This window comes from Mytilus galloprovincialis, chromosome 6 (assembly GCF_965363235.1).
Source record: "Mytilus galloprovincialis chromosome 6, xbMytGall1.hap1.1, whole genome shotgun sequence".
Taxonomy (NCBI): Eukaryota; Metazoa; Mollusca; class Bivalvia; order Mytilida; family Mytilidae; genus Mytilus; species Mytilus galloprovincialis.
Window position 1 is genome coordinate 10,213,079 of NC_134843.1, and position 16,300 is coordinate 10,229,378.

The following is a 16,300-nucleotide window of genomic DNA, read 5'->3' on the forward strand; positions in this document are numbered from 1 at the left end:
AGTAATAAATAATAACGAATCCCCTCAACAAATTAACAGTTTAAAAAAAAAATAAGAAAAACACACAAGTACATTTATATATCAAAATTTCGAATATAGATTGAACATAAGGTTTAGAGAAGATATTTCTAAGCAAGTGTTCAAAAGTTCGCTTCTTAATCCACCGAATGCTTTGGTTCACTTTACTTGAGTTATGTATCGGTCCGTCTACACTGTATATTTTTTCCATCATATTGCTTTCCATATTTTTTGTTAATTTCATGTACATTGTAGCAACCTGGAGCAAAGAAGCACAACTCGGATTCGATATTATAACTTTTGCTAGAGAAGAAGAAAGATCAATATCGCTTTAATTGGAAAGCGACAAAACGGCTTTAGTCAGACTGACGTAGAACTACTTAAAATAAAGATTAAGTGTAAATTTAAAGACCGATGAGTACAAACAGTCTGACTAAAGCTATTCTCAATATCAACTTTGTTTAGAAGTACTTAAAGTACACAAGAGCATTGTTAAAAAAAAGTTTAGTACAGAAGAATTTTTAATTCAGGCACCTTTGATTGGCAATATGACACTTACACAATCATATGATTGAATATCACAAACTAAACAACAATGATTTGTTCAAATACACATGACCATGCACATGTACAGCTCATATAGATCATATACGACATAGTCTCATATAAGGTATATATAAGACAGGACTAAAATCATAAAATGAATAACAATTACTAAAGTCTGTTACTGTATACTATATATACAGCTAGTCAAATATCTAGACATTGATCTATCTTTATGATATATTCGTCTTCAACTAGATTTAAAGATATGTTTCTTTTTAAATGGGACTCTGAGATCTTCAAAATACGAAATGATAATTCGGAGTATTTCAATATTATCTGTTATTAGTATCACTGCTCCACAAAACTTTTTTCGTTTGAAATGAGAGTCTAATTTATCGTTGATATTCTGTTTTATTTTAATGTTTAAACTATAATAAATCATATTAAACATTTTTGTTAAGCTTCGTTTTCTTTAAAAAGTATAATAATCTTTCATTTGACATGGACATATAAAAAAAAAACTCATTATAAACATGATAAATACCAGGATTAAATTTTGTATTTACGCCAGACGCGCTTTTCGTCTAAAAAAAGACTCATCAGTGTCGCTCGAATCCAAAAAGTTTAAAGGGCCAATTAAAGTACGAAGTTGAAGAGCATTGAGGACCAACATTGTTTACTATAGGAACTGTGGTAAAAAAAAAAATAACCTGCTAATTTCTTTCACAAATAATGCGTCTTCAGACATCGTTATGTTCCATTGAAGTGGAGAGGTCAAGGTTATTTATTGTTATCGTGGTTCACGATAGCAGTTTAGAATTCGGGCCCGGCCAGAAAGCACATACTAGAAAGTAGTACATAATTAACACAAAATAGTTCCTACGCATGGGTGTACCTTTTCAAAATATGTAGAATATTTATGTAATTTTGGTATCGAACGAAAACTGAATGACTGGTGATCATAAAATTTTTGAATAATAGAAAAATGGATAAAATTTCAAAAAAAGAGGGTACATTTTGACTCTTTCCAAGATCTGTAGTACCTGTTTCCGGACAGGTTAGCTCAGTTGGTTAGAGCGTCGTGCTAATAACGCGAATGTCGTGGGTTCGATCCCCACATTGGCCATATATTTTTCTAGTTTTTGTCGCCCACTAAACTAGTATATTAATTCTCAACATGAGAATATAATAATAAATTAAAAGTTCAGTGATGTTTACAATTTCCATGAAATGGACTCACAATGAGAATAGCACAAAATCCAACACTATTTTAAACAAGAACACGCATTTAGATTCAAAGTACACATGATTTGAACATATCTAAAGTTTAGATATCCTTTCTTTATATGTAATTCTGTAAGAATATGATACCCATATATAAGTACATAAAATTTCCCAAATTGTTTCCAACGGCCGGTTAGCTCAGTTGGTTAGAGCGTCGTGCTAATAACGCGAATGTCGTGGGTTCGATCCCCACATTGGCCATGAATTTTTGATAGTCTATGGTATTAAAGGTTTTCGGCTATGTCCGAGATAACAGAAGTTCGTCAAAAGATACTCTTAACGTCAGGAAATGTAAAAAGAAGTGGTAGGTTTAAACTTTTAGCCTTTTTTGCACGATTTCCACGCTTTTTACCTTGTCAACTGGAAAATCCGTCAAATGAAGTGAACATCCAGCGTTTAGACTTGTGAAAATGACAATTGTTCATGTTGATATGTTTGAATAAATATATAAAATTTCCAATGTAAGTTTCAAGGGCCGGTTAGCTCAGTTGGTTAGAGCGTCGTGCTAATAACGCGAATGTCGTGGGTTCGATCCCCACATTGGCCATATATTTTTCTAGTTTTTGTCGCCCACTAAACTAGTATATTAATTCTCAACATGAGAATATAATAATAAATTAAAAGTTCAGTGATGTTTACAATTTCCATGAAATGGACTCACAATGAGAATAGCACAAAATCCAACACTATTTTAAACAAGAACACGCATTTAGATTCAAAGTACACATGATTTGAACATATCTAAAGTTTAGATATCCTTTCTTTATATGTAATTCTGTAAGAATATGATACCCATATATAAGTACATAAAATTTCCCAAATTGTTTCCAACGGCCGGTTAGCTCAGTTGGTTAGAGCGTCGTGCTAATAACGCGAATGTCGTGGGTTCGATCCCCACATTGGCCATGAATTTTTGATAGTCTATGGTATTAAAGGTTTTCGGCTATGTCCGAGATAACAGAAGTTCGTCAAAAGATACTCTTAACGTCAGGAAATGTAAAAAGAAGTGGTAGGTTTAAACTTTTAGCCTTTTTTGCACGATTTCCACGCTTTTTACCTTGTCAACTGGAAAATCCGTCAAATGAAGTGAACATCCAGCGTTTAGACTTGTGAAAATGACAATTGTTCATGTTGATATGTTTGAATAAATATATAAAATTTCCAATGTAAGTTTCAAGGGCCGGTTAGCTCAGTTGGTTAGAGCGTCGTGCTAATAACGCGAATGTCGTGGGTTCGATCCCCACATTGGCCATATATTTTTCTAGTTTTTGTCGCCCACTAAACTAGTATATTAATTCTCAACATGAGAATATAATAATAAATTAAAAGTTCAGTGATGTTTACAATTTCCATGAAATGGACTCACAATGAGAATAGCACAAAATCCAACACTATTTTAAACAAGAACACGCATTTAGATTCAAAGTACACATGATTTGAACATATCTAAAGTTTAGATATCCTTTCTTTATATGTAATTCTGTAAGAATATGATACCCATATATAAGTACATAAAATTTCCCAAATTGTTTCCAACGGCCGGTTAGCTCAGTTGGTTAGAGCGTCGTGCTAATAACGCGAATGTCGTGGGTTCGATCCCCACATTGGCCATGAATTTTTGATAGTCTATGGTATTAAAGGTTTTCGGCTATGTCCGAGATAACAGAAGTTCGTCAAAAGATACTCTTAACGTCAGGAAATGTAAAAAGAAGTGGTAGGTTTAAACTTTTAGCCTTTTTTGCACGATTTCCACGCTTTTTACCTTGTCAACTGGAAAATCCGTCAAATGAAGTGAACATCCAGCGTTTAGACTTGTGAAAATGACAATTGTTCATGTTGATATGTTTGAATAAATATATAAAATTTCCAATGTAAGTTTCAAGGGCCGGTTAGCTCAGTTGGTTAGAGCGTCGTGCTAATAACGCGAATGTCGTGGGTTCGATCCCCACATTGGCCATATATTTTTCTAGTTTTTGTCGCCCACTAAACTAGTATATTAATTCTCAACATGAGAATATAATAATAAATTAAAAGTTCAGTGATGTTTACAATTTCCATGAAATGGACTCACAATGAGAATAGCACAAAATCCAACACTATTTTAAACAAGAACACGCATTTAGATTCAAAGTACACATGATTTGAACATATCTAAAGTTTAGATATCCTTTCTTTATATGTAATTCTGTAAGAATATGATACCCATATATAAGTACATAAAATTTCCCAAATTGTTTCCAACGGCCGGTTAGCTCAGTTGGTTAGAGCGTCGTGCTAATAACGCGAATGTCGTGGGTTCGATCCCCACATTGGCCATGAATTTTTGATAGTCTATGGTATTAAAGGTTTTCGGCTATGTCCGAGATAACAGAAGTTCGTCAAAAGATACTCTTAACGTCAGGAAATGTAAAAAGAAGTGGTAGGTTTAAACTTTTAGCCTTTTTTGCACGATTTCCACGCTTTTTACCTTGTCAACTGGAAAATCCGTCAAATGAAGTGAACATCCAGCGTTTAGACTTGTGAAAATGACAATTGTTCATGTTGATATGTTTGAATAAATATATAAAATTTCCAATGTAAGTTTCAAGGGCCGGTTAGCTCAGTTGGTTAGAGCGTCGTGCTAATAACGCGAATGTCGTGGGTTCGATCCCCACATTGGCCATATATTTTTCTAGTTTTTGTCGCCCACTAAACTAGTATATTAATTCTCAACATGAGAATATAATAATAAATTAAAAGTTCAGTGATGTTTACAATTTCCATGAAATGGACTCACAATGAGAATAGCACAAAATCCAACACTATTTTAAACAAGAACACGCATTTAGATTCAAAGTACACATGATTTGAACATATCTAAAGTTTAGATATCCTTTCTTTATATGTAATTCTGTAAGAATATGATACCCATATATAAGTACATAAAATTTCCCAAATTGTTTCCAACGGCCGGTTAGCTCAGTTGGTTAGAGCGTCGTGCTAATAACGCGAATGTCGTGGGTTCGATCCCCACATTGGCCATGAATTTTTGATAGTCTATGGTATTAAAGGTTTTCGGCTATGTCCGAGATAACAGAAGTTCGTCAAAAGATACTCTTAACGTCAGGAAATGTAAAAAGAAGTGGTAGGTTTAAACTTTTAGCCTTTTTTGCACGATTTCCACGCTTTTTACCTTGTCAACTGGAAAATCCGTCAAATGAAGTGAACATCCAGCGTTTAGACTTGTGAAAATGACAATTGTTCATGTTGATATGTTTGAATAAATATATAAAATTTCCAATGTAAGTTTCAAGGGCCGGTTAGCTCAGTTGGTTAGAGCGTCGTGCTAATAACGCGAATGTCGTGGGTTCGATCCCCACATTGGCCATATATTTTTCTAGTTTTTGTCGCCCACTAAACTAGTATATTAATTCTCAACATGAGAATATAATAATAAATTAAAAGTTCAGTGATGTTTACAATTTCCATGAAATGGACTCACAATGAGAATAGCACAAAATCCAACACTATTTTAAACAAGAACACGCATTTAGATTCAAAGTACACATGATTTGAACATATCTAAAGTTTAGATATCCTTTCTTTATATGTAATTCTGTAAGAATATGATACCCATATATAAGTACATAAAATTTCCCAAATTGTTTCCAACGGCCGGTTAGCTCAGTTGGTTAGAGCGTCGTGCTAATAACGCGAATGTCGTGGGTTCGATCCCCACATTGGCCATGAATTTTTGATAGTCTATGGTATTAAAGGTTTTCGGCTATGTCCGAGATAACAGAAGTTCGTCAAAAGATACTCTTAACGTCAGGAAATGTAAAAAGAAGTGGTAGGTTTAAACTTTTAGCCTTTTTTGCACGATTTCCACGCTTTTTACCTTGTCAACTGGAAAATCCGTCAAATGAAGTGAACATCCAGCGTTTAGACTTGTGAAAATGACAATTGTTCATGTTGATATGTTTGAATAAATATATAAAATTTCCAATGTAAGTTTCAAGGGCCGGTTAGCTCAGTTGGTTAGAGCGTCGTGCTAATAACGCGAATGTCGTGGGTTCGATCCCCACATTGGCCATATATTTTTCTAGTTTTTGTCGCCCACTAAACTAGTATATTAATTCTCAACATGAGAATATAATAATAAATTAAAAGTTCAGTGATGTTTACAATTTCCATGAAATGGACTCACAATGAGAATAGCACAAAATCCAACACTATTTTAAACAAGAACACGCATTTAGATTCAAAGTACACATGATTTGAACATATCTAAAGTTTAGATATCCTTTCTTTATATGTAATTCTGTAAGAATATGATACCCATATATAAGTACATAAAATTTCCCAAATTGTTTCCAACGGCCGGTTAGCTCAGTTGGTTAGAGCGTCGTGCTAATAACGCGAATGTCGTGGGTTCGATCCCCACATTGGCCATGAATTTTTGATAGTCTATGGTATTAAAGGTTTTCGGCTATGTCCGAGATAACAGAAGTTCGTCAAAAGATACTCTTAACGTCAGGAAATGTAAAAAGAAGTGGTAGGTTTAAACTTTTAGCCTTTTTTGCACGATTTCCACGCTTTTTACCTTGTCAACTGGAAAATCCGTCAAATGAAGTGAACATCCAGCGTTTAGACTTGTGAAAATGACAATTGTTCATGTTGATATGTTTGAATAAATATATAAAATTTCCAATGTAAGTTTCAAGGGCCGGTTAGCTCAGTTGGTTAGAGCGTCGTGCTAATAACGCGAATGTCGTGGGTTCGATCCCCACATTGGCCATATATTTTTCTAGTTTTTGTCGCCCACTAAACTAGTATATTAATTCTCAACATGAGAATATAATAATAAATTAAAAGTTCAGTGATGTTTACAATTTCCATGAAATGGACTCACAATGAGAATAGCACAAAATCCAACACTATTTTAAACAAGAACACGCATTTAGATTCAAAGTACACATGATTTGAACATATCTAAAGTTTAGATATCCTTTCTTTATATGTAATTCTGTAAGAATATGATACCCATATATAAGTACATAAAATTTCCCAAATTGTTTCCAACGGCCGGTTAGCTCAGTTGGTTAGAGCGTCGTGCTAATAACGCGAATGTCGTGGGTTCGATCCCCACATTGGCCATGAATTTTTGATAGTCTATGGTATTAAAGGTTTTCGGCTATGTCCGAGATAACAGAAGTTCGTCAAAAGATACTCTTAACGTCAGGAAATGTAAAAAGAAGTGGTAGGTTTAAACTTTTAGCCTTTTTTGCACGATTTCCACGCTTTTTACCTTGTCAACTGGAAAATCCGTCAAATGAAGTGAACATCCAGCGTTTAGACTTGTGAAAATGACAATTGTTCATGTTGATATGTTTGAATAAATATATAAAATTTCCAATGTAAGTTTCAAGGGCCGGTTAGCTCAGTTGGTTAGAGCGTCGTGCTAATAACGCGAATGTCGTGGGTTCGATCCCCACATTGGCCATATATTTTTCTAGTTTTTGTCGCCCACTAAACTAGTATATTAATTCTCAACATGAGAATATAATAATAAATTAAAAGTTCAGTGATGTTTACAATTTCCATGAAATGGACTCACAATGAGAATAGCACAAAATCCAACACTATTTTAAACAAGAACACGCATTTAGATTCAAAGTACACATGATTTGAACATATCTAAAGTTTAGATATCCTTTCTTTATATGTAATTCTGTAAGAATATGATACCCATATATAAGTACATAAAATTTCCCAAATTGTTTCCAACGGCCGGTTAGCTCAGTTGGTTAGAGCGTCGTGCTAATAACGCGAATGTCGTGGGTTCGATCCCCACATTGGCCATGAATTTTTGATAGTCTATGGTATTAAAGGTTTTCGGCTATGTCCGAGATAACAGAAGTTCGTCAAAAGATACTCTTAACGTCAGGAAATGTAAAAAGAAGTGGTAGGTTTAAACTTTTAGCCTTTTTTGCACGATTTCCACGCTTTTTACCTTGTCAACTGGAAAATCCGTCAAATGAAGTGAACATCCAGCGTTTAGACTTGTGAAAATGACAATTGTTCATGTTGATATGTTTGAATAAATATATAAAATTTCCAATGTAAGTTTCAAGGGCCGGTTAGCTCAGTTGGTTAGAGCGTCGTGCTAATAACGCGAATGTCGTGGGTTCGATCCCCACATTGGCCATATATTTTTCTAGTTTTTGTCGCCCACTAAACTAGTATATTAATTCTCAACATGAGAATATAATAATAAATTAAAAGTTCAGTGATGTTTACAATTTCCATGAAATGGACTCACAATGAGAATAGCACAAAATCCAACACTATTTTAAACAAGAACACGCATTTAGATTCAAAGTACACATGATTTGAACATATCTAAAGTTTAGATATCCTTTCTTTATATGTAATTCTGTAAGAATATGATACCCATATATAAGTACATAAAATTTCCCAAATTGTTTCCAACGGCCGGTTAGCTCAGTTGGTTAGAGCGTCGTGCTAATAACGCGAATGTCGTGGGTTCGATCCCCACATTGGCCATGAATTTTTGATAGTCTATGGTATTAAAGGTTTTCGGCTATGTCCGAGATAACAGAAGTTCGTCAAAAGATACTCTTAACGTCAGGAAATGTAAAAAGAAGTGGTAGGTTTAAACTTTTAGCCTTTTTTGCACGATTTCCACGCTTTTTACCTTGTCAACTGGAAAATCCGTCAAATGAAGTGAACATCCAGCGTTTAGACTTGTGAAAATGACAATTGTTCATGTTGATATGTTTGAATAAATATATAAAATTTCCAATGTAAGTTTCAAGGGCCGGTTAGCTCAGTTGGTTAGAGCGTCGTGCTAATAACGCGAATGTCGTGGGTTCGATCCCCACATTGGCCATATATTTTTCTAGTTTTTGTCGCCCACTAAACTAGTATATTAATTCTCAACATGAGAATATAATAATAAATTAAAAGTTCAGTGATGTTTACAATTTCCATGAAATGGACTCACAATGAGAATAGCACAAAATCCAACACTATTTTAAACAAGAACACGCATTTAGATTCAAAGTACACATGATTTGAACATATCTAAAGTTTAGATATCCTTTCTTTATATGTAATTCTGTAAGAATATGATACCCATATATAAGTACATAAAATTTCCCAAATTGTTTCCAACGGCCGGTTAGCTCAGTTGGTTAGAGCGTCGTGCTAATAACGCGAATGTCGTGGGTTCGATCCCCACATTGGCCATGAATTTTTGATAGTCTATGGTATTAAAGGTTTTCGGCTATGTCCGAGATAACAGAAGTTCGTCAAAAGATACTCTTAACGTCAGGAAATGTAAAAAGAAGTGGTAGGTTTAAACTTTTAGCCTTTTTTGCACGATTTCCACGCTTTTTACCTTGTCAACTGGAAAATCCGTCAAATGAAGTGAACATCCAGCGTTTAGACTTGTGAAAATGACAATTGTTCATGTTGATATGTTTGAATAAATATATAAAATTTCCAATGTAAGTTTCAAGGGCCGGTTAGCTCAGTTGGTTAGAGCGTCGTGCTAATAACGCGAATGTCGTGGGTTCGATCCCCACATTGGCCATATATTTTTCTAGTTTTTGTCGCCCACTAAACTAGTATATTAATTCTCAACATGAGAATATAATAATAAATTAAAAGTTCAGTGATGTTTACAATTTCCATGAAATGGACTCACAATGAGAATAGCACAAAATCCAACACTATTTTAAACAAGAACACGCATTTAGATTCAAAGTACACATGATTTGAACATATCTAAAGTTTAGATATCCTTTCTTTATATGTAATTCTGTAAGAATATGATACCCATATATAAGTACATAAAATTTCCCAAATTGTTTCCAACGGCCGGTTAGCTCAGTTGGTTAGAGCGTCGTGCTAATAACGCGAATGTCGTGGGTTCGATCCCCACATTGGCCATGAATTTTTGATAGTCTATGGTATTAAAGGTTTTCGGCTATGTCCGAGATAACAGAAGTTCGTCAAAAGATACTCTTAACGTCAGGAAATGTAAAAAGAAGTGGTAGGTTTAAACTTTTAGCCTTTTTTGCACGATTTCCACGCTTTTTACCTTGTCAACTGGAAAATCCGTCAAATGAAGTGAACATCCAGCGTTTAGACTTGTGAAAATGACAATTGTTCATGTTGATATGTTTGAATAAATATATAAAATTTCCAATGTAAGTTTCAAGGGCCGGTTAGCTCAGTTGGTTAGAGCGTCGTGCTAATAACGCGAATGTCGTGGGTTCGATCCCCACATTGGCCATATATTTTTCTAGTTTTTGTCGCCCACTAAACTAGTATATTAATTCTCAACATGAGAATATAATAATAAATTAAAAGTTCAGTGATGTTTACAATTTCCATGAAATGGACTCACAATGAGAATAGCACAAAATCCAACACTATTTTAAACAAGAACACGCATTTAGATTCAAAGTACACATGATTTGAACATATCTAAAGTTTAGATATCCTTTCTTTATATGTAATTCTGTAAGAATATGATACCCATATATAAGTACATAAAATTTCCCAAATTGTTTCCAACGGCCGGTTAGCTCAGTTGGTTAGAGCGTCGTGCTAATAACGCGAATGTCGTGGGTTCGATCCCCACATTGGCCATGAATTTTTGATAGTCTATGGTATTAAAGGTTTTCGGCTATGTCCGAGATAACAGAAGTTCGTCAAAAGATACTCTTAACGTCAGGAAATGTAAAAAGAAGTGGTAGGTTTAAACTTTTAGCCTTTTTTGCACGATTTCCACGCTTTTTACCTTGTCAACTGGAAAATCCGTCAAATGAAGTGAACATCCAGCGTTTAGACTTGTGAAAATGACAATTGTTCATGTTGATATGTTTGAATAAATATATAAAATTTCCAATGTAAGTTTCAAGGGCCGGTTAGCTCAGTTGGTTAGAGCGTCGTGCTAATAACGCGAATGTCGTGGGTTCGATCCCCACATTGGCCATATATTTTTCTAGTTTTTGTCGCCCACTAAACTAGTATATTAATTCTCAACATGAGAATATAATAATAAATTAAAAGTTCAGTGATGTTTACAATTTCCATGAAATGGACTCACAATGAGAATAGCACAAAATCCAACACTATTTTAAACAAGAACACGCATTTAGATTCAAAGTACACATGATTTGAACATATCTAAAGTTTAGATATCCTTTCTTTATATGTAATTCTGTAAGAATATGATACCCATATATAAGTACATAAAATTTCCCAAATTGTTTCCAACGGCCGGTTAGCTCAGTTGGTTAGAGCGTCGTGCTAATAACGCGAATGTCGTGGGTTCGATCCCCACATTGGCCATGAATTTTTGATAGTCTATGGTATTAAAGGTTTTCGGCTATGTCCGAGATAACAGAAGTTCGTCAAAAGATACTCTTAACGTCAGGAAATGTAAAAAGAAGTGGTAGGTTTAAACTTTTAGCCTTTTTTGCACGATTTCCACGCTTTTTACCTTGTCAACTGGAAAATCCGTCAAATGAAGTGAACATCCAGCGTTTAGACTTGTGAAAATGACAATTGTTCATGTTGATATGTTTGAATAAATATATAAAATTTCCAATGTAAGTTTCAAGGGCCGGTTAGCTCAGTTGGTTAGAGCGTCGTGCTAATAACGCGAATGTCGTGGGTTCGATCCCCACATTGGCCATATATTTTTCTAGTTTTTGTCGCCCACTAAACTAGTATATTAATTCTCAACATGAGAATATAATAATAAATTAAAAGTTCAGTGATGTTTACAATTTCCATGAAATGGACTCACAATGAGAATAGCACAAAATCCAACACTATTTTAAACAAGAACACGCATTTAGATTCAAAGTACACATGATTTGAACATATCTAAAGTTTAGATATCCTTTCTTTATATGTAATTCTGTAAGAATATGATACCCATATATAAGTACATAAAATTTCCCAAATTGTTTCCAACGGCCGGTTAGCTCAGTTGGTTAGAGCGTCGTGCTAATAACGCGAATGTCGTGGGTTCGATCCCCACATTGGCCATGAATTTTTGATAGTCTATGGTATTAAAGGTTTTCGGCTATGTCCGAGATAACAGAAGTTCGTCAAAAGATACTCTTAACGTCAGGAAATGTAAAAAGAAGTGGTAGGTTTAAACTTTTAGCCTTTTTTGCACGATTTCCACGCTTTTTACCTTGTCAACTGGAAAATCCGTCAAATGAAGTGAACATCCAGCGTTTAGACTTGTGAAAATGACAATTGTTCATGTTGATATGTTTGAATAAATATATAAAATTTCCAATGTAAGTTTCAAGGGCCGGTTAGCTCAGTTGGTTAGAGCGTCGTGCTAATAACGCGAATGTCGTGGGTTCGATCCCCACATTGGCCATATATTTTTCTAGTTTTTGTCGCCCACTAAACTAGTATATTAATTCTCAACATGAGAATATAATAATAAATTAAAAGTTCAGTGATGTTTACAATTTCCATGAAATGGACTCACAATGAGAATAGCACAAAATCCAACACTATTTTAAACAAGAACACGCATTTAGATTCAAAGTACACATGATTTGAACATATCTAAAGTTTAGATATCCTTTCTTTATATGTAATTCTGTAAGAATATGATACCCATATATAAGTACATAAAATTTCCCAAATTGTTTCCAACGGCCGGTTAGCTCAGTTGGTTAGAGCGTCGTGCTAATAACGCGAATGTCGTGGGTTCGATCCCCACATTGGCCATGAATTTTTGATAGTCTATGGTATTAAAGGTTTTCGGCTATGTCCGAGATAACAGAAGTTCGTCAAAAGATACTCTTAACGTCAGGAAATGTAAAAAGAAGTGGTAGGTTTAAACTTTTAGCCTTTTTTGCACGATTTCCACGCTTTTTACCTTGTCAACTGGAAAATCCGTCAAATGAAGTGAACATCCAGCGTTTAGACTTGTGAAAATGACAATTGTTCATGTTGATATGTTTGAATAAATATATAAAATTTCCAATGTAAGTTTCAAGGGCCGGTTAGCTCAGTTGGTTAGAGCGTCGTGCTAATAACGCGAATGTCGTGGGTTCGATCCCCACATTGGCCATATATTTTTCTAGTTTTTGTCGCCCACTAAACTAGTATATTAATTCTCAACATGAGAATATAATAATAAATTAAAAGTTCAGTGATGTTTACAATTTCCATGAAATGGACTCACAATGAGAATAGCACAAAATCCAACACTATTTTAAACAAGAACACGCATTTAGATTCAAAGTACACATGATTTGAACATATCTAAAGTTTAGATATCCTTTCTTTATATGTAATTCTGTAAGAATATGATACCCATATATAAGTACATAAAATTTCCCAAATTGTTTCCAACGGCCGGTTAGCTCAGTTGGTTAGAGCGTCGTGCTAATAACGCGAATGTCGTGGGTTCGATCCCCACATTGGCCATGAATTTTTGATAGTCTATGGTATTAAAGGTTTTCGGCTATGTCCGAGATAACAGAAGTTCGTCAAAAGATACTCTTAACGTCAGGAAATGTAAAAAGAAGTGGTAGGTTTAAACTTTTAGCCTTTTTTGCACGATTTCCACGCTTTTTACCTTGTCAACTGGAAAATCCGTCAAATGAAGTGAACATCCAGCGTTTAGACTTGTGAAAATGACAATTGTTCATGTTGATATGTTTGAATAAATATATAAAATTTCCAATGTAAGTTTCAAGGGCCGGTTAGCTCAGTTGGTTAGAGCGTCGTGCTAATAACGCGAATGTCGTGGGTTCGATCCCCACATTGGCCATATATTTTTCTAGTTTTTGTCGCCCACTAAACTAGTATATTAATTCTCAACATGAGAATATAATAATAAATTAAAAGTTCAGTGATGTTTACAATTTCCATGAAATGGACTCACAATGAGAATAGCACAAAATCCAACACTATTTTAAACAAGAACACGCATTTAGATTCAAAGTACACATGATTTGAACATATCTAAAGTTTAGATATCCTTTCTTTATATGTAATTCTGTAAGAATATGATACCCATATATAAGTACATAAAATTTCCCAAATTGTTTCCAACGGCCGGTTAGCTCAGTTGGTTAGAGCGTCGTGCTAATAACGCGAATGTCGTGGGTTCGATCCCCACATTGGCCATGAATTTTTGATAGTCTATGGTATTAAAGGTTTTCGGCTATGTCCGAGATAACAGAAGTTCGTCAAAAGATACTCTTAACGTCAGGAAATGTAAAAAGAAGTGGTAGGTTTAAACTTTTAGCCTTTTTTGCACGATTTCCACGCTTTTTACCTTGTCAACTGGAAAATCCGTCAAATGAAGTGAACATCCAGCGTTTAGACTTGTGAAAATGACAATTGTTCATGTTGATATGTTTGAATAAATATATAAAATTTCCAATGTAAGTTTCAAGGGCCGGTTAGCTCAGTTGGTTAGAGCGTCGTGCTAATAACGCGAATGTCGTGGGTTCGATCCCCACATTGGCCATATATTTTTCTAGTTTTTGTCGCCCACTAAACTAGTATATTAATTCTCAACATGAGAATATAATAATAAATTAAAAGTTCAGTGATGTTTACAATTTCCATGAAATGGACTCACAATGAGAATAGCACAAAATCCAACACTATTTTAAACAAGAACACGCATTTAGATTCAAAGTACACATGATTTGAACATATCTAAAGTTTAGATATCCTTTCTTTATATGTAATTCTGTAAGAATATGATACCCATATATAAGTACATAAAATTTCCCAAATTGTTTCCAACGGCCGGTTAGCTCAGTTGGTTAGAGCGTCGTGCTAATAACGCGAATGTCGTGGGTTCGATCCCCACATTGGCCATGAATTTTTGATAGTCTATGGTATTAAAGGTTTTCGGCTATGTCCGAGATAACAGAAGTTCGTCAAAAGATACTCTTAACGTCAGGAAATGTAAAAAGAAGTGGTAGGTTTAAACTTTTAGCCTTTTTTGCACGATTTCCACGCTTTTTACCTTGTCAACTGGAAAATCCGTCAAATGAAGTGAACATCCAGCGTTTAGACTTGTGAAAATGACAATTGTTCATGTTGATATGTTTGAATAAATATATAAAATTTCCAATGTAAGTTTCAAGGGCCGGTTAGCTCAGTTGGTTAGAGCGTCGTGCTAATAACGCGAATGTCGTGGGTTCGATCCCCACATTGGCCATATATTTTTCTAGTTTTTGTCGCCCACTAAACTAGTATATTAATTCTCAACATGAGAATATAATAATAAATTAAAAGTTCAGTGATGTTTACAATTTCCATGAAATGGACTCACAATGAGAATAGCACAAAATCCAACACTATTTTAAACAAGAACACGCATTTAGATTCAAAGTACACATGATTTGAACATATCTAAAGTTTAGATATCCTTTCTTTATATGTAATTCTGTAAGAATATGATACCCATATATAAGTACATAAAATTTCCCAAATTGTTTCCAACGGCCGGTTAGCTCAGTTGGTTAGAGCGTCGTGCTAATAACGCGAATGTCGTGGGTTCGATCCCCACATTGGCCATGAATTTTTGATAGTCTATGGTATTAAAGGTTTTCGGCTATGTCCGAGATAACAGAAGTTCGTCAAAAGATACTCTTAACGTCAGGAAATGTAAAAAGAAGTGGTAGGTTTAAACTTTTAGCCTTTTTTGCACGATTTCCACGCTTTTTACCTTGTCAACTGGAAAATCCGTCAAATGAAGTGAACATCCAGCGTTTAGACTTGTGAAAATGACAATTGTTCATGTTGATATGTTTGAATAAATATATAAAATTTCCAATGTAAGTTTCAAGGGCCGGTTAGCTCAGTTGGTTAGAGCGTCGTGCTAATAACGCGAATGTCGTGGGTTCGATCCCCACATTGGCCATATATTTTTCTAGTTTTTGTCGCCCACTAAACTAGTATATTAATTCTCAACATGAGAATATAATAATAAATTAAAAGTTCAGTGATGTTTACAATTTCCATGAAATGGACTCACAATGAGAATAGCACAAAATCCAACACTATTTTAAACAAGAACACGCATTTAGATTCAAAGTACACATGATTTGAACATATCTAAAGTTTAGATATCCTTTCTTTATATGTAATTCTGTAAGAATATGATACCCATATATAAGTACATAAAATTTCCCAAATTGTTTCCAACGGCCGGTTAGCTCAGTTGGTTAGAGCGTCGTGCTAATAACGCGAATGTCGTGGGTTCGATCCCCACATTGGCCATGAATTTTTGATAGTCTATGGTATTAAAGGTTTTCGGCTATGTCCGAGATAACAGAAGTTCGTCAAAAGATACTCTTAACGTCAGGAAATGTAAAAAGAAGTGGTAGGTTTAAACTTTTAGCCTTTTTTGCACGATTTCCACGCTTTTTAC

At 34.6% G+C, this 16,300-nt stretch overlaps 42 non-coding genes across 42 annotated transcripts; all 42 read left to right on the plus strand.

Moving 5' to 3' along the window:
* The first annotated feature begins 1,615 nt into the window (after positions 1-1,615).
* On the plus strand, positions 1,616-1,690 carry Trnai-aau (transfer RNA isoleucine (anticodon AAU)). The gene has a single exon. It is a non-coding gene; the product is annotated as a tRNA-Ile (tRNA).
* A 285-nt stretch (positions 1,691-1,975) lies between these two features.
* Trnai-aau (transfer RNA isoleucine (anticodon AAU)) lies at positions 1,976-2,049 on the plus strand. The gene has a single exon. It is a non-coding gene; the product is annotated as a tRNA-Ile (tRNA).
* A 272-nt stretch (positions 2,050-2,321) lies between these two features.
* Trnai-aau (transfer RNA isoleucine (anticodon AAU)) lies at positions 2,322-2,395 on the plus strand. Its single transcript has one exon. It is a non-coding gene; the product is annotated as a tRNA-Ile (tRNA).
* A 285-nt stretch (positions 2,396-2,680) lies between these two features.
* On the plus strand, positions 2,681-2,754 carry Trnai-aau (transfer RNA isoleucine (anticodon AAU)). The gene has a single exon. It is a non-coding gene; the product is annotated as a tRNA-Ile (tRNA).
* Positions 2,755-3,026: 272 nt separating this feature from the next.
* Trnai-aau (transfer RNA isoleucine (anticodon AAU)) lies at positions 3,027-3,100 on the plus strand. The gene has a single exon. It is a non-coding gene; the product is annotated as a tRNA-Ile (tRNA).
* Positions 3,101-3,385: 285 nt separating this feature from the next.
* On the plus strand, positions 3,386-3,459 carry Trnai-aau (transfer RNA isoleucine (anticodon AAU)). Its single transcript has one exon. It is a non-coding gene; the product is annotated as a tRNA-Ile (tRNA).
* A 272-nt stretch (positions 3,460-3,731) lies between these two features.
* Positions 3,732-3,805, plus strand: Trnai-aau (transfer RNA isoleucine (anticodon AAU)). The gene has a single exon. It is a non-coding gene; the product is annotated as a tRNA-Ile (tRNA).
* Positions 3,806-4,090: 285 nt separating this feature from the next.
* Positions 4,091-4,164, plus strand: Trnai-aau (transfer RNA isoleucine (anticodon AAU)). The gene has a single exon. It is a non-coding gene; the product is annotated as a tRNA-Ile (tRNA).
* A 272-nt stretch (positions 4,165-4,436) lies between these two features.
* On the plus strand, positions 4,437-4,510 carry Trnai-aau (transfer RNA isoleucine (anticodon AAU)). The gene has a single exon. It is a non-coding gene; the product is annotated as a tRNA-Ile (tRNA).
* Positions 4,511-4,795: 285 nt separating this feature from the next.
* Positions 4,796-4,869, plus strand: Trnai-aau (transfer RNA isoleucine (anticodon AAU)). The gene has a single exon. It is a non-coding gene; the product is annotated as a tRNA-Ile (tRNA).
* Positions 4,870-5,141: 272 nt separating this feature from the next.
* Positions 5,142-5,215, plus strand: Trnai-aau (transfer RNA isoleucine (anticodon AAU)). The gene has a single exon. It is a non-coding gene; the product is annotated as a tRNA-Ile (tRNA).
* A 285-nt stretch (positions 5,216-5,500) lies between these two features.
* On the plus strand, positions 5,501-5,574 carry Trnai-aau (transfer RNA isoleucine (anticodon AAU)). Its single transcript has one exon. It is a non-coding gene; the product is annotated as a tRNA-Ile (tRNA).
* A 272-nt stretch (positions 5,575-5,846) lies between these two features.
* Trnai-aau (transfer RNA isoleucine (anticodon AAU)) lies at positions 5,847-5,920 on the plus strand. The gene has a single exon. It is a non-coding gene; the product is annotated as a tRNA-Ile (tRNA).
* A 285-nt stretch (positions 5,921-6,205) lies between these two features.
* Trnai-aau (transfer RNA isoleucine (anticodon AAU)) lies at positions 6,206-6,279 on the plus strand. The gene has a single exon. It is a non-coding gene; the product is annotated as a tRNA-Ile (tRNA).
* Positions 6,280-6,551: 272 nt separating this feature from the next.
* Trnai-aau (transfer RNA isoleucine (anticodon AAU)) lies at positions 6,552-6,625 on the plus strand. The gene has a single exon. It is a non-coding gene; the product is annotated as a tRNA-Ile (tRNA).
* Positions 6,626-6,910: 285 nt separating this feature from the next.
* Trnai-aau (transfer RNA isoleucine (anticodon AAU)) lies at positions 6,911-6,984 on the plus strand. Its single transcript has one exon. It is a non-coding gene; the product is annotated as a tRNA-Ile (tRNA).
* A 272-nt stretch (positions 6,985-7,256) lies between these two features.
* Positions 7,257-7,330, plus strand: Trnai-aau (transfer RNA isoleucine (anticodon AAU)). The gene has a single exon. It is a non-coding gene; the product is annotated as a tRNA-Ile (tRNA).
* A 285-nt stretch (positions 7,331-7,615) lies between these two features.
* On the plus strand, positions 7,616-7,689 carry Trnai-aau (transfer RNA isoleucine (anticodon AAU)). Its single transcript has one exon. It is a non-coding gene; the product is annotated as a tRNA-Ile (tRNA).
* A 272-nt stretch (positions 7,690-7,961) lies between these two features.
* Positions 7,962-8,035, plus strand: Trnai-aau (transfer RNA isoleucine (anticodon AAU)). Its single transcript has one exon. It is a non-coding gene; the product is annotated as a tRNA-Ile (tRNA).
* A 285-nt stretch (positions 8,036-8,320) lies between these two features.
* On the plus strand, positions 8,321-8,394 carry Trnai-aau (transfer RNA isoleucine (anticodon AAU)). The gene has a single exon. It is a non-coding gene; the product is annotated as a tRNA-Ile (tRNA).
* A 272-nt stretch (positions 8,395-8,666) lies between these two features.
* Positions 8,667-8,740, plus strand: Trnai-aau (transfer RNA isoleucine (anticodon AAU)). The gene has a single exon. It is a non-coding gene; the product is annotated as a tRNA-Ile (tRNA).
* Positions 8,741-9,025: 285 nt separating this feature from the next.
* On the plus strand, positions 9,026-9,099 carry Trnai-aau (transfer RNA isoleucine (anticodon AAU)). Its single transcript has one exon. It is a non-coding gene; the product is annotated as a tRNA-Ile (tRNA).
* Positions 9,100-9,371: 272 nt separating this feature from the next.
* Positions 9,372-9,445, plus strand: Trnai-aau (transfer RNA isoleucine (anticodon AAU)). The gene has a single exon. It is a non-coding gene; the product is annotated as a tRNA-Ile (tRNA).
* Positions 9,446-9,730: 285 nt separating this feature from the next.
* Positions 9,731-9,804, plus strand: Trnai-aau (transfer RNA isoleucine (anticodon AAU)). Its single transcript has one exon. It is a non-coding gene; the product is annotated as a tRNA-Ile (tRNA).
* Positions 9,805-10,076: 272 nt separating this feature from the next.
* Positions 10,077-10,150, plus strand: Trnai-aau (transfer RNA isoleucine (anticodon AAU)). The gene has a single exon. It is a non-coding gene; the product is annotated as a tRNA-Ile (tRNA).
* A 285-nt stretch (positions 10,151-10,435) lies between these two features.
* On the plus strand, positions 10,436-10,509 carry Trnai-aau (transfer RNA isoleucine (anticodon AAU)). The gene has a single exon. It is a non-coding gene; the product is annotated as a tRNA-Ile (tRNA).
* Positions 10,510-10,781: 272 nt separating this feature from the next.
* Trnai-aau (transfer RNA isoleucine (anticodon AAU)) lies at positions 10,782-10,855 on the plus strand. Its single transcript has one exon. It is a non-coding gene; the product is annotated as a tRNA-Ile (tRNA).
* A 285-nt stretch (positions 10,856-11,140) lies between these two features.
* Trnai-aau (transfer RNA isoleucine (anticodon AAU)) lies at positions 11,141-11,214 on the plus strand. The gene has a single exon. It is a non-coding gene; the product is annotated as a tRNA-Ile (tRNA).
* A 272-nt stretch (positions 11,215-11,486) lies between these two features.
* Trnai-aau (transfer RNA isoleucine (anticodon AAU)) lies at positions 11,487-11,560 on the plus strand. Its single transcript has one exon. It is a non-coding gene; the product is annotated as a tRNA-Ile (tRNA).
* A 285-nt stretch (positions 11,561-11,845) lies between these two features.
* Positions 11,846-11,919, plus strand: Trnai-aau (transfer RNA isoleucine (anticodon AAU)). Its single transcript has one exon. It is a non-coding gene; the product is annotated as a tRNA-Ile (tRNA).
* Positions 11,920-12,191: 272 nt separating this feature from the next.
* Trnai-aau (transfer RNA isoleucine (anticodon AAU)) lies at positions 12,192-12,265 on the plus strand. The gene has a single exon. It is a non-coding gene; the product is annotated as a tRNA-Ile (tRNA).
* A 285-nt stretch (positions 12,266-12,550) lies between these two features.
* Trnai-aau (transfer RNA isoleucine (anticodon AAU)) lies at positions 12,551-12,624 on the plus strand. Its single transcript has one exon. It is a non-coding gene; the product is annotated as a tRNA-Ile (tRNA).
* Positions 12,625-12,896: 272 nt separating this feature from the next.
* On the plus strand, positions 12,897-12,970 carry Trnai-aau (transfer RNA isoleucine (anticodon AAU)). The gene has a single exon. It is a non-coding gene; the product is annotated as a tRNA-Ile (tRNA).
* Positions 12,971-13,255: 285 nt separating this feature from the next.
* Trnai-aau (transfer RNA isoleucine (anticodon AAU)) lies at positions 13,256-13,329 on the plus strand. Its single transcript has one exon. It is a non-coding gene; the product is annotated as a tRNA-Ile (tRNA).
* A 272-nt stretch (positions 13,330-13,601) lies between these two features.
* Trnai-aau (transfer RNA isoleucine (anticodon AAU)) lies at positions 13,602-13,675 on the plus strand. Its single transcript has one exon. It is a non-coding gene; the product is annotated as a tRNA-Ile (tRNA).
* Positions 13,676-13,960: 285 nt separating this feature from the next.
* On the plus strand, positions 13,961-14,034 carry Trnai-aau (transfer RNA isoleucine (anticodon AAU)). The gene has a single exon. It is a non-coding gene; the product is annotated as a tRNA-Ile (tRNA).
* Positions 14,035-14,306: 272 nt separating this feature from the next.
* Trnai-aau (transfer RNA isoleucine (anticodon AAU)) lies at positions 14,307-14,380 on the plus strand. The gene has a single exon. It is a non-coding gene; the product is annotated as a tRNA-Ile (tRNA).
* A 285-nt stretch (positions 14,381-14,665) lies between these two features.
* On the plus strand, positions 14,666-14,739 carry Trnai-aau (transfer RNA isoleucine (anticodon AAU)). The gene has a single exon. It is a non-coding gene; the product is annotated as a tRNA-Ile (tRNA).
* A 272-nt stretch (positions 14,740-15,011) lies between these two features.
* Positions 15,012-15,085, plus strand: Trnai-aau (transfer RNA isoleucine (anticodon AAU)). The gene has a single exon. It is a non-coding gene; the product is annotated as a tRNA-Ile (tRNA).
* Positions 15,086-15,370: 285 nt separating this feature from the next.
* Trnai-aau (transfer RNA isoleucine (anticodon AAU)) lies at positions 15,371-15,444 on the plus strand. The gene has a single exon. It is a non-coding gene; the product is annotated as a tRNA-Ile (tRNA).
* Positions 15,445-15,716: 272 nt separating this feature from the next.
* Positions 15,717-15,790, plus strand: Trnai-aau (transfer RNA isoleucine (anticodon AAU)). Its single transcript has one exon. It is a non-coding gene; the product is annotated as a tRNA-Ile (tRNA).
* A 285-nt stretch (positions 15,791-16,075) lies between these two features.
* Trnai-aau (transfer RNA isoleucine (anticodon AAU)) lies at positions 16,076-16,149 on the plus strand. The gene has a single exon. It is a non-coding gene; the product is annotated as a tRNA-Ile (tRNA).
* The last annotated feature ends 151 nt before the right edge of the window (positions 16,150-16,300 follow it).